We start from the raw sequence: 12,721 nt of genomic DNA on the forward strand, positions 1-12,721 counted from the left end.
GGAGAGTAGATCAATTGGATATCTTCGGTGACTCTCAGCTTGTCATCAACCAAGTAAATGATGTGTATCAAACAAAGGATGAAAAATTGATTCCTTACAAACGCATGGTTGATGACTTGATGAAATATTTTGCACACATCACCTTCCAATAGGTTCTATGCATAGATAATAAAGTGGCTGATGCCATGGCCACTCTGGCCTCCCTTCTACAAAGGCCAGAAAAATGATCTCCAACACGAGTTCTTGGTGGAAGTGTTACACTGCCTAGCCTATGACACACCTAATTCCAGGATGATCTATTCTATTATAGGACAAGAATCATCCCACTACCATCACATCTATTCCTACCTTCATAATCAAACCATTCTGAAAGGTCTGACCCGGAATGAGAAACGTTACCTAATCCGTAATGCTTCACATTATGTCATTATTGCTGACGATCTGTATAGGAGAGGTCTCGACGAAACAAGAAGCTATTAAATATGCTAGGTCCTGAAAACAGTGTCAGCTACACAGGAATCTCATTCATGCTCCAGCTAGAGAGTTGATTCCCTCTACTACAACATGGCCATTTCAACAATGGGCCTTTGACTTGGTGGGACAGATTCACCCAACCTCTTCTAATGGACATAAGTTCATTATCAGCGCTACAGATTATTTCATGAAATGGGTAGAGGCAGTCCCTCTCACAATTTTTGATGGAAAAACTGTAGCACTTTTTATTACAAACTACATCATCTGTAGATATGGTATACCGTCCTCAATCATTACTGACAATGGAGGACAGTTCAAAAATAAAGACCTCAAGGAACTATGCAAGAAATTCAAGATTACACAACATTGTTCTTCCATTTATTACCCCTAGGGTAATGGCCAAGCTGAGGCATCCGATAAGGCAATCCTCAAAATTCTTCATCACACAGTCAATAAGTTAGGGAGAGACTGGCATCTCCAGATCAATCCAGCCCTGTGGGCATACAGAACAAGCATTAGAACTCCAATGGGCATGACTCCTTTTGCATTGGTATATGGGGCGGATGTTGTACTTCCAATAGAGGTTGAGATTCCTACTTTGAGAATCTCCATGAAAGGCCTTATCACTAATGATGACTATAGGATAGCTCGGCTTCAAGAGCTTGTATTGCTAGATGAACGACGACAAGTGGCCTATGATCATCTACGAGCATATCAACAAAGAATGGCATGAAGCTACAATAGGAGAATTAGGCCACGTGACTTCCAGCTGGGTGATCTTGTCCTGAGAGAGAATCTTAAGAATCAACAACAATGAATACAAAAGGGAAAGTTTGAACCAAACTGGCTAGGTCCTTACATCATTACTGCAGTATATGGATCTGGCGCCTATTAGCTTTCCACAACCGAAGGAGAAGTGCTTAAAGAGCCTATGAATACTCTCCACCTGAAGCGGTTTTACAGTTGATTCAATCTCAGCAAGCTCTCTGTACATATCTAAATGTCCTAAAAAAAATCAAAAAATCAAAAAAAGTCCTAAAAAAATAAAAAATTAAAAAAATTAAAAAAATTGAAAAAAAAGAAAAGTGCCATTGGTGAAAACCTGGAAACAGGTATCATGGTAGCAAAAAAAAAGGAGAATTTTGCCAAGAAGATGAAAACCTGGTAAACAGGCGCCTCTTATTCCCAATGCTCCATCTTGCAGCGCATCTTCTGGCCATTCTGTATAGTCGCTTTCATGCTTTGGCTTTCCTACTTTTCCTGCTCATGTATCCATGGATTGAGTCTTGTCATAGCTCGGGGGCATTCCCCCCTTAGTGTCACTTTTTTGAGATTCTCCTCATAGAATCTCCTACGCGACAGTTACTAGCCATTTTGACTGCATCTGCCTACTATCGCTATTGTCACTCTTTTCGAGATTCTCCTCATAGAATCTCGTACGTGATAGTCACCAGTCATTCTGACTACATCTGCCTACTGTTTCCAGTGTCACTCTTTTTGAGATTTTCCTCATAGAATCTCCTATGCGATAGTCACTAGTCATTCTGACTGCGTCTGCCTATTGTCACTAGTATCACTCTTTTTGAGATGCTCCTCATAGAATCTCTTTCGCAATGGTCACTAGCTATTTCAGCTGTGTCTGCCTACTGTTGCTCAGGTCATGTCTCAAGATTCCTTTATGGAAGATCTCTTTTGCGTCAGTCACCAGTCGTCCTGGCTATGTCTGTCTACTGTCACTTAGTCCTCCTTAGGTTCTTCATCGTGAAGATTCCTCTTTGACCTCAGTCACCAGTCTTTCTGACTGCGTCTTCCTACTATCGTCACCCTACTGAAGAGATTTCTTTCTTACATGTTCTGGACATTGACACTTGACATCAATCCCAAAAACATTGAACTCAAAAAAAATGATATACTTGTTTGGATATGCTGAGCATTTTCTTTGTTTGCTTTGTTTTTCTTTATCATATCTCCTCGAGCAACTCAATGATTTCATCTTCGACTAGAGAAGTAATGACTGGGGGCATGATCTTTTTCTTTGCTTTCTGTTTGCGATTTAGTTCCAATAAGTTGATCTATTCCTATAAGAGGGGTGTCCACTATAAGAGCCTCCATCTTGTATTGGATGGCCTTGTGTACCTCGACTCCTTTTATACAGATACGTCAATGACATTGGTTCTTCTCCTTATTTTTTGGAGTGAACTCTTCATGCTATAGTACATACTGATACTCATCCTATTAAGTGAACGTATGGGTCATTGCGGGTATATCTAGCACACTTCTGTCTCAGGTTATGGACATAAGGGTCATTGCAGATAGAATGAATATTGAATACTTAGCATAAGAGGAATCTCTCATGTGTTTTGTGTGCTTTTCATGCAAGCAACATTCAGGTCATCCTAGCATTAATGCTTTGATGCTTATGTTAACTTGCTACATTAAAAGGGACAAATGTTCTGGTTATTCTAGCTTCTTGTGCCTTGAATCCTTACATTTAATCCCGACATCCCAATAACGTATGTTATATTCATATTTTCATGATTGCAATGTTAGTGGGAATTGTATAACATATAAGCTTTATTTTATATCCAATGATGATAAATTGTCAAGGCTTGTTAACCAGACCTAGGGTTTCATTTAACATAGTCTTGCATTACATACTCCATTTGCATTAGCACGCAATTCAATAGTAATTATGTTCATATTCCACATGCATCAGATTCTTCTACGGCTGCACAAGCGTTTGGTTCATCAATTCACGCTCCTTAATAGAATACCTGTGACTGTCAAACAAATACATGCAATAGTACGTAAGATGTCAGTTCATACATATGCGTTCTATCTAAGTACAACATACGTCTCATGTACATTAGAGAAAAACAAAATAGACAATGACATTTACACAAAAATACTCAGCTCAAAATATCGTATATATATATATATCAAAGAATGGGTCAGTACAAAAATGAATGCTACTCGAGCGTAATCAATAAAAAATGATACATGTGGTGCTGGCACACCAATCGATACATAGCCAGAGATCAAAATCAAAACTCAGACATAGATCATCTAACTCTATCCCGAACTCTTGCCTCCAGGAGGAGCAAGAGGAGCAGGGGCAGCAGGTGGCGGAGGTGGTGGTGGCATATCCGGCCTGATAAGAGGTTTTGCACCTCCGAACTCTAGTGCGTACTGAGAGAATTGTTTTACCTGCAATGTCTCATCAGGTATAGCACTAGTATATACTGCATAATAATATGCAGCTCGAGCAGACTGGAAGTGAATCTCATCCTGTGCCAGTTCCAGCCTCCGCTCTGCAGTCTCTGTGCGCTCTCTCTAATGATCTGTCTCTCGCTGTCGCTCTACCAGTTGTGCATCCCTGACTGCCAATGCAATCTACAACTCTCCCAACTGTCGGGAGGCCACACGAACCCCTCTTGGTACTATCATACCGCATCCTGTACCCCACCTACTAGCTGATCTAGGATGTCCTCATCAACCATCTCTGGTGCCTACTGCTATGGAGGTGCCTTTTGTGGTGGAGGTACCTATGGCTGAGGCACCTGCTGCTGTGGGACCTCCTGCGGAGGGGCCTACTCCTCTGTCCTCTGCCTCCTCCGCCAACTGTGTCCTACCCCACTGCCTCCAGCACCTAGGTCTGATCCCATCTAACGTAGGGGAATAGGTATCTGCTATACCCAGTGTTGGACCTGTGGTGTTACCTTTGGCTGTGCCTGCTACTACTGGGGCACTTGTCCCTACCCCTGTACCTTCCCTACCATCCCTAGTGGATCTGTGAAGCATGGGAATGGATGGCTCATCAAAAATGCCTGATATGTAGGCATCATCCCTGCATCTACTACCTCTGGCAGGTAGTCCCACTGAACAGTAGCCAAACTATGAATATCTATCATGGATCATCTTGGATCCATTCGTGGAGGCCATCCCCGCTCAATATCTCTCTACACCCTGGCATAGGCACAATACTCAACTGAAATGTCCTGTGGTCAGCCATACTACCGCCACACTCATGAGATCACGAATCTCTCTATGACTGATGTCGTCCTACCTGCCAGGGGTCGAGAACTAAACATCCAAGGCAGCTCTCTGGGGGCATCATCCCAGTCCTTTGTCTCTCTCCAGGGTCACCATATAATAGACACCAGGTCACTGAGCTGTCTCTGCCAGTGCTCAATCTTACCCAGGTGGGCCTGGGTAATATGCCCTCGATATTTTCATATGTAGGGCTCCATCAGCTCCTAGGCATCCTCAAAAATTGGCCTACATACAGGGACATGCTCCCAGGCCCAGATCTGTAGAACATAAACACCCACTACCATGGTCTTCTTCTCATGGAAGACGACCTCATGCATCTCATGAAAAAGATGGGCCAACACGCACTGACCCCACCCAAAGATCTCAGGTGCCTCAACCATCCTACGGAGCATGACACCCCATCCACACTCCAACCCATGCTATCCTCTATCAGGACATAGGAAGCAACTCAAGAAAATACCTAGCATGGATGCCAACCTATGTGTGGGTCCATAGGTATGCATCAGCTCATCCTAGCTGATGGCCCGACCTCTCGGTAGCTCTCTCTCAAAAACAATGGAAAGTGCCTCTGTCCCTAATCGAGGCACTGTATCATAGATGACCCAGGCGTCGTGAAATGTGATCCTCAGTATCCTCCATATATCCTTCGGGATAATCATCATCTCACCCATTGGCAAATGAAATGTGTTCGTCTCTGAATGGAAATTCTCTACCAAAGCAGTCAGTAAACCGTGATTCACCATCACGGCTGGAATCTGGCATAATGAAGACAAACCCAATCAAGCAATGTGTGCCCGATCTGCATCATCCAAACTCTACAATAACTCTCCATATGGAAGATAATGAGATCTAAATGACACATCTCAAAAGACCTCCTACACACACAACAAAAAAAATGACAAACAAACGATTAGTATCAAGTCAAAACGATGCATCAAAACAAAATGAAGTGCAATTTCTAAGTTCGAAATCACAAAATTGTCACGGAATTTCGCGCGAGATTCATGAAATCTCGCACGAAGATGTTCAGTTTCATGCGAAATAGTTCTTTCTTCACGCGAAGAATCTAGCCTTCGTGAGAAAAAGATCTCCTCGCACGAGAAAAGAGGTCCTCGCGCGAAACACGAATTGCCTCGTGCGAAGAATCTCCACTTTCACACGAAACCAAAATTGCCCCGCGCGAAGATCCTTCGGCCACCCCCGAAGAAATAGTTCATCTTGTTTCTTTGTGTGAAGAAAGAAGATCTTCGCGCGAGAAGAGATTGGTCTCACGCGAAGAAAGATTTCACAAACCTAAAACATGCTAAAAACGTGCATAAATGAACTCAAAATGCGTGAAAATGAAAATACAAAGATGGGAAATTGATGACTCACCGATGGTCCGTAGTCTGCTGGCCGACTGTGTCGTCTGGAGCGCTCAAAATGATGATATCTCACATTCACTACCATGTCTCTATCAGAGCTCAAAATCACTACAAGACAAAAGCACAAATGAATTGAAAATGACCCTTCGAGCCCTTATATAGGTGTTGACCAAATTTTTCAAAGTGCTCGGATTTGCGCAAAAATCACACCCCTGGCTAATTGGACCGTTCTGGATCCATTTTTGAGATCAAATTCAAAATTTGATACACCTAAGAGCCCCAAAAATGCCTTTTAAAATTTTGGGGACCGACGCGATCGAATGCTTGTGCAGCCCAAATTTTTCTGATCCTTTGTGATTCTTGGAATCCTTTCAACTTTACATTCTCCATATTTTCAAAATTCATTTTGAAAATAGTCAACTTAAGCCAACTGTGGCTAAATCTAGTCAACTTTTGGTCAAATTCAGTTTTTTGCACCTGCGCAATCATTTCAAATCAACCTTGAATCTTCTTCAGATCATTCTGATATCTTCTAGATTCTGCTAAATCTCAAATTTCTTCTATATCTTATGATATACTGCTTCTAATCATATTTCTGGTGTGTCATCTTTCAATTTCACTATCGAGGGGGCAGGATGATTACATCATTAAATACTTATTGCTCGGGGCATCTAGTTCCCATCTTATGTTCTCATCAGTTGGGGCATCTCATCACTTTGGGTATCTCATCACTTAGGGCATCTTGTTCCCTTCTATCTGGCATCTTTGCCATCTATCTTATATTTTCATCAATTGATAAACCTTATAACAACTCTTCTCAGAGTTTGATAGACAGGTATTGGGACAGTCTAAACCTCGACTCCTAAAGATCAAGCCTTGTTCTGGGGATGATTATACGACTCATGATTGGACCTTGTTATCTTTTATCAATCTTAGGTATCTAGGTGTTCTATCTAGATCCTTAAAGGTTAAGCTTCATGCTGGAGATAATCTTCTAAATGCTTTCAATTCTAGGTATCTAGGTGTTCTATCTGGATCCTTGAAGATTAAGCTCTATTCTTGAGATAGTCTTCTAAATGCTTTATCACTCTCGGGTATCCAGGTGTTCTATCTAGATCCTTAAAGGCTAAACTTTGTTTTGAAGAAACCTTTTAAATGCTTATCAATTTTAGGTATCTAGACGTTCTGTTTGGATCCTTAAAGATTACACTTTGTTTTGGAGGTAGTCTTTTAAATGCTATCGATCTTAGGTATCTAAGTGCTCTGCTTGGATTCCTTAGGATTAAGCTCTGCTCTAGAGATGGTCCTTAAAAAGCTTATCAATTGGTCTCTGTATCATCACCTTCGGAACCAATCTCATGTTCGCATCATGCTTTCTGATTATCTTTGAATTGAACGTGCTGCTCGCACATTCATTCAAAGAGGGGCAAAATGTAATACCCCAAAATTGGCTCATTGCCATTATACCAATTCTAGTATATTTCTGATAATTTCAAAGTCCTATTCTAATAGGCAATTCTCATTCTGTTATTCACTACTTGACTTAATTGTTAGATGCAAAAAACCCTAATCTGCATTCATCATATTTCTTACTTAATTCCTATAGTATGTACTCATATTAGTCGCATTAAACTTACTTGATTTAATTATAATTTAATTATTAAGTATTTATACTTTAATTAAATTAAATTATATCCTAAGGCTAATGTACTATGGAACTAGATTTATTTAATTTAATAAATATGCCTATCTTAATTAATTAAATGTAATTATTTAATTAAATGGGAAAGGTATTTCTAATTAATTAAAAGAAATTATTTAATTAAATGGAGTACTTACCTCTAATTAATTAAACAAAGTTATTTAATTAAATGGGAAGCCATTCCTAATTAATTAAATGAAGTTATTTAATTAAACAAAAGTGTCTCTAATTAATTAAAGATTATTTAATTAAATAGAAAAAGTAATTATGAGAGCATATCTCATTTTATTAAATTAAATATCTCAACAAAATCTCTCTTCAGTTCAAAAAGAGAAATTTCCAGTTCACTATTGATCAAAAATGAGTTAATTCAGTTAACTCCTTTTTCTACTCAAATTAAAACAGTTAACTCCTTATTTTACTCAAATTAAATCTATTAACTCCCTTTAATTTGGGAATCTCCCTTCATGACTGAACCTCATCTTCAATCCCGACCATTGATCCGAATCGATCTCAACCTTTGATGGATTCCAAGAAAGTCTATTTAAGAGACCCTCATCTCTTCATTTTAGAGGATGAATTTGGAGAATTTGCATCAAATCGCTGCTGAAATTCATTCTCACATTTACTTACATTTCTTGCATACATTCTCATTCTTAGTTTAATCTCATTTTAGTTTAATCATGCATATGCTTAATCTAGTTTGCTTTATTTGCTCTTAGATTACATTGCATCTTCCATTTTAGATTAATCTGCATACTCATTCTTAGCTTAATTCCATTGTCAAATCCTTCGTTCTTAGAGAGTATGGTTGCTTAAACACCTTGAATCTGGGGATATCTGACAAGCAATTCCCTTTAGATAGAAGGCAACATGTCGCTTTGCCGGCTGATTTTTGGATGAACAATCCAATGTTCATTTTGGGATGAATCCACATGCAATGACCATGTTGAAGTGTGTATGTGTTAGCATACGCCGCATTTTCATGCATACATGATGTAGATGTCATTCTTACTCTCCTGAATTTGAAGATCAACAAAGAATTTGACCTCACCAAACATTGACATCTCAAATTCGTTGTTCAACTGCTCTAAAAATTCTTTGCATAGGTCATTATTTCCTATAAATAAGGTATCATCCCCAAATATTTTTACCAAAACAATCTTATTATCTAGTCCTTCCTTGATATATAAGCTATTGTTATTATTAGTTCTTTGAAAACCAATTTGAATAAGATAGTAATGCAATCTTTCATACCATGCTTTAGGGGCTTGTTTCAGACCATACAATGCTTTGTGTAATTTGTAGACCATTTCTTTCTTGTCTGCATCAACAAAACCTTCAGGCTACTCAATGTAGACTTCTTCATCTAGTATGCCATTGAGAAATGTTGACTTGACATCCATCTAATAAACCTTAAATCCTTTGTATGCAGTATATGAAAATAGGGTCCTGACATCTTCCAATCTTGCAACAGGAGCAAAAGTTTCTCCATAGTCTATTGCTTCTTCTTGAGAGTATCTTTTGCATACCAGTCTAGCTTTGTTCCTTGATGCCTTACCATCTTCATTAAACTTATTTCTAAATATCCACTTAGTTCCAATCCCATTTTTATCTTTAGGCCTAAGTACAAGAGTCTTGTTTTTCTCTATCTTCTCTATCTCTTCATCCATAGGCTCAATCCAACTTTCATTTTCTAATGCATATTTGACACTTCTAGGTTCAAAATCAGCAATTAAGCAAGTACCTTTGAACTTACTTCTTATCATAGTTCCTTCAGATTTTTCTCCAATGATCTGATTTGGTGCATGATGTCTCCTGACATACTTGGCTAATATAGGTTCATTGCCTTTTGAATGAACTACAATGTCATCCTCTTGCACTTCAACTTCACATTCTAGCTATTCTATTTGCTACTTAGGTCCTTCAGACTCAGTAGGCATTGGCTCAATAGCATCAGAATGTGACTCGAGTTCTTGTAGCTTAGTTTGAACTTCCTACAACTCGGTTACTGAAGACTTGGGAGTAGAATATTCCTAATTGATAGTTGTATCTAGCACTGTGTCAGGTTCAATGAAAACAAATCTCCTATAGTCTTCTGCTTCCCTTTTACTTTCTTCTTCAGTTCTTTCTGTAAACTCATCAACTTTCACATGTGCACTTTCTATGACTTTGTGAGTAGACAAATTCAAACATCTATATGCTTTACTCTTGCAAGAATATCTCAAAAATATTCTTTCATCACCCTTCACATCGAACTTACCTTTTCTAGATTCTTTCAAAATGTAACATTTGCTTCCAAACACTTTTAGGTAACTTACATTGGGTTTATAGCCATACCATAACTCATAGGGAGTTTTGAATGAATCCTTCTTCAGCTATACTTGGTTCAAGGTATGAACTACAATGCTAATAGCTTCCTTCTAGTATTTAATAGCAATTTTCTTTTCAATCATTAAATTTCTTGCATAGTCCATGATAGATCTATTCCTCCTTTTAGCTATTCCATTTTTCTCGGGAGTTCTAGGGGCTAATACTTGTCTTTTGATTCCCCTTTCAATGCAAAAGTTATTGAATTCATGGGAGATGAATTCACCACCTCTGTCTAACCTTAAACATTTCAATATTTTCCTTGTTTCCTTCTCTACTCTGGCAAAATACCATTTAAACTTCTCAAATGCTTCTAATTTCTTTCTCAGATACATGATAGTATTCATTCTTGAGTAATCATCAACAAAAATAATGAAGAACTCTTCTCCAGTATAAACCTCAACTCCAATTGGTCCACATAAATTAGTATGCAAAATTTCTAAAACTTCTTCAGACTAATAGTTCTTACTTTTAAAGCTAGTCTTTCCCATCTTACCAATTTGATAATTCTTGCATAGACTAATCTCAAATTTCTTTATAATAGGAATGTCTCTTACCTTCCTAAATTTTCTTATTTTCACCAAGTTATCAAAGTTCATATGACATAACCTTCTATGCCATAACCAACTCTCTTCAACTTGATCAATAAAACATGAACATTCACCAAGTTCAAGATAGAACAAGTTACCTTTTGTCTATATGCTAGATCTAATCAGCTTTCCTTTGTCATCTAGTAGTCTTGCTTTTACATGCATGAATTCCACTTTGAATCCATTATTGAGTAGTTCTGCCACACTCAACAGATTGTGTTTTAGTCCTTCTACCCAATATGCATTATCACATACAAGCTCTTTGGTTAGAGAGATTCTTCCACTTCCTTTTATATAATAAGGTTCATTATTACCAAACCTTACACTACCACCATCATAGTCTCCAAAATGTTCAAAATTAATTTTATCACTAGTCATATGATGAGAGCAACCACTATCTATAATCCATGTATCATTTTTTCTCACATGAGAGATAAGTGCCATTTTATCTTCCTCATCATTATCAGATTCATCTTTCATAGCAATGTAAACAATTTTCATCTTCTTTTTCATCAGAATCATTAGAATCCTTAGCCATGAAACATGTTTTCTTACCTTTTTTCTTGAATTATTTGAAGTCTTTCTTCCCATTACACTTGTGACCTTTCTTCTCATACTAGTTTTGCTTGTTTGCACACCTTGCAACAATATGACCAATTTCCTCACATGAAAAATAGATTAGAGGAACCTTACCTTTCTATTTCCCTTTGCCTCTTGAATATTTCTTCGCTAGTAAAGCTTCAACCACCTCAAGTTCACTGTCAAAACTCTGTTCTCGTTCTTCTTCACTTTTAGACTCAGAATCCTTTATCTTCTTGCCTTTTTCTTTGAGTGAAATATTGGCTTCAAATGCCTATTCAATGTTCTTGGAAGCTGGAACATAATTATCATAGTTATCTAGCTCAAATGAAGTCAATCCTCCTACTATGGCCTCTAAATTTATCTCATGATTTGCCTCACATCTTCATTCTTGAATTGTAGAAACTCTAATTGCATAAATGGTAAGTAATGTTCTAAGAACTTTACTTACAACTATTTCCTCCTTGATATCTCCTCCAAAGGCTTTGATTGCACTAACACTTTCTTTGACTCTTTCAACATATTTGGCAATTTTTTTATCCTCTCTCATCCTCATTTGATAAAATTGTCCTTTAAGACTTTCTTCTTTGGCTCTTCTTACACTATCATCACCTCCATAGATATCTTTCAACTTGTTCCACACTTCAAAGGTAGTTTTGCAATCCTTGACATCATCAAATTCTTCATAGATTAGGGCAGATGTAATGTCTATCATCATGGTGTTATGAGTGTTCTTCTCAACAATATCATTAGCAGATAATGTGCCAGAAGGAGTTACATATGCTTCATCAAGATATTTCAATCGTGTATCTCCAATGGAGGCTAGATGGAGTCTCATGAGACTTTGCCATGCTAAAAAGTTATCCCTATTAAGCCTTGGAATCTCCCTCTTGTAAGATATCCTAATCTTTAGCTTAGATCTTTGAAATCCTTCCTGCAAGCACCAAAAGATCTGATACCAATTGTTGGAAATATATATGAAGTATTTGAGGGGGGGTGAATCAGTTACCACAAAAAAAAATTCATAGATCCCTTAGATGTCTTAAATAACTAGTTAATGATGTCAATCAGTAGATGAATTGTGTATTAACTTATTTTGGATCTCTAAGCATTCACAATTAATAACATGCATGCAAAAGGAAATAATATGAACACAAGAGACAATAGATTTAACATGGAAACTCAATATGGGAAAAACCACCAAGTAACTAGCTACCAATTTTCACTATTCTGAGGTAAGCCCTGTTAGGAGCCAACATTGTTAAAGGTTACAAAACACATTGTTAGGTGTGACCTTGTTAGAGGATTTAATCACCCTACTAGGAGTGGCCTTACTAGAGGACTTTAGAACAATTTAGTAGAACTGCCCACCGTGTTAGAGGATTTACAAAATGGCTATTAAACCAACTTTGTTAGGAGATTTAGAAATCAATGTTACAATTGTCAGAAAGTAAGAATGAGTGACCTAAATGAGGTGCAACTGAACTTTTCTTGTATAGATCTTTGTTCTACTTCGCTAGATCCTCTCTGATCGAATACAACTTTGCTTCTCCTCAAGGATATCTGATCCTTCTTCAAAATTCACTTAT

Source organism: Cupressus sempervirens, chromosome 4 (genome assembly GCF_028749045.1).
Source record: "Cupressus sempervirens isolate cs-2001-9-10 chromosome 4, ASM2874904v1, whole genome shotgun sequence".
Taxonomy (NCBI): domain Eukaryota; kingdom Viridiplantae; phylum Streptophyta; class Pinopsida; order Cupressales; family Cupressaceae; genus Cupressus; species Cupressus sempervirens.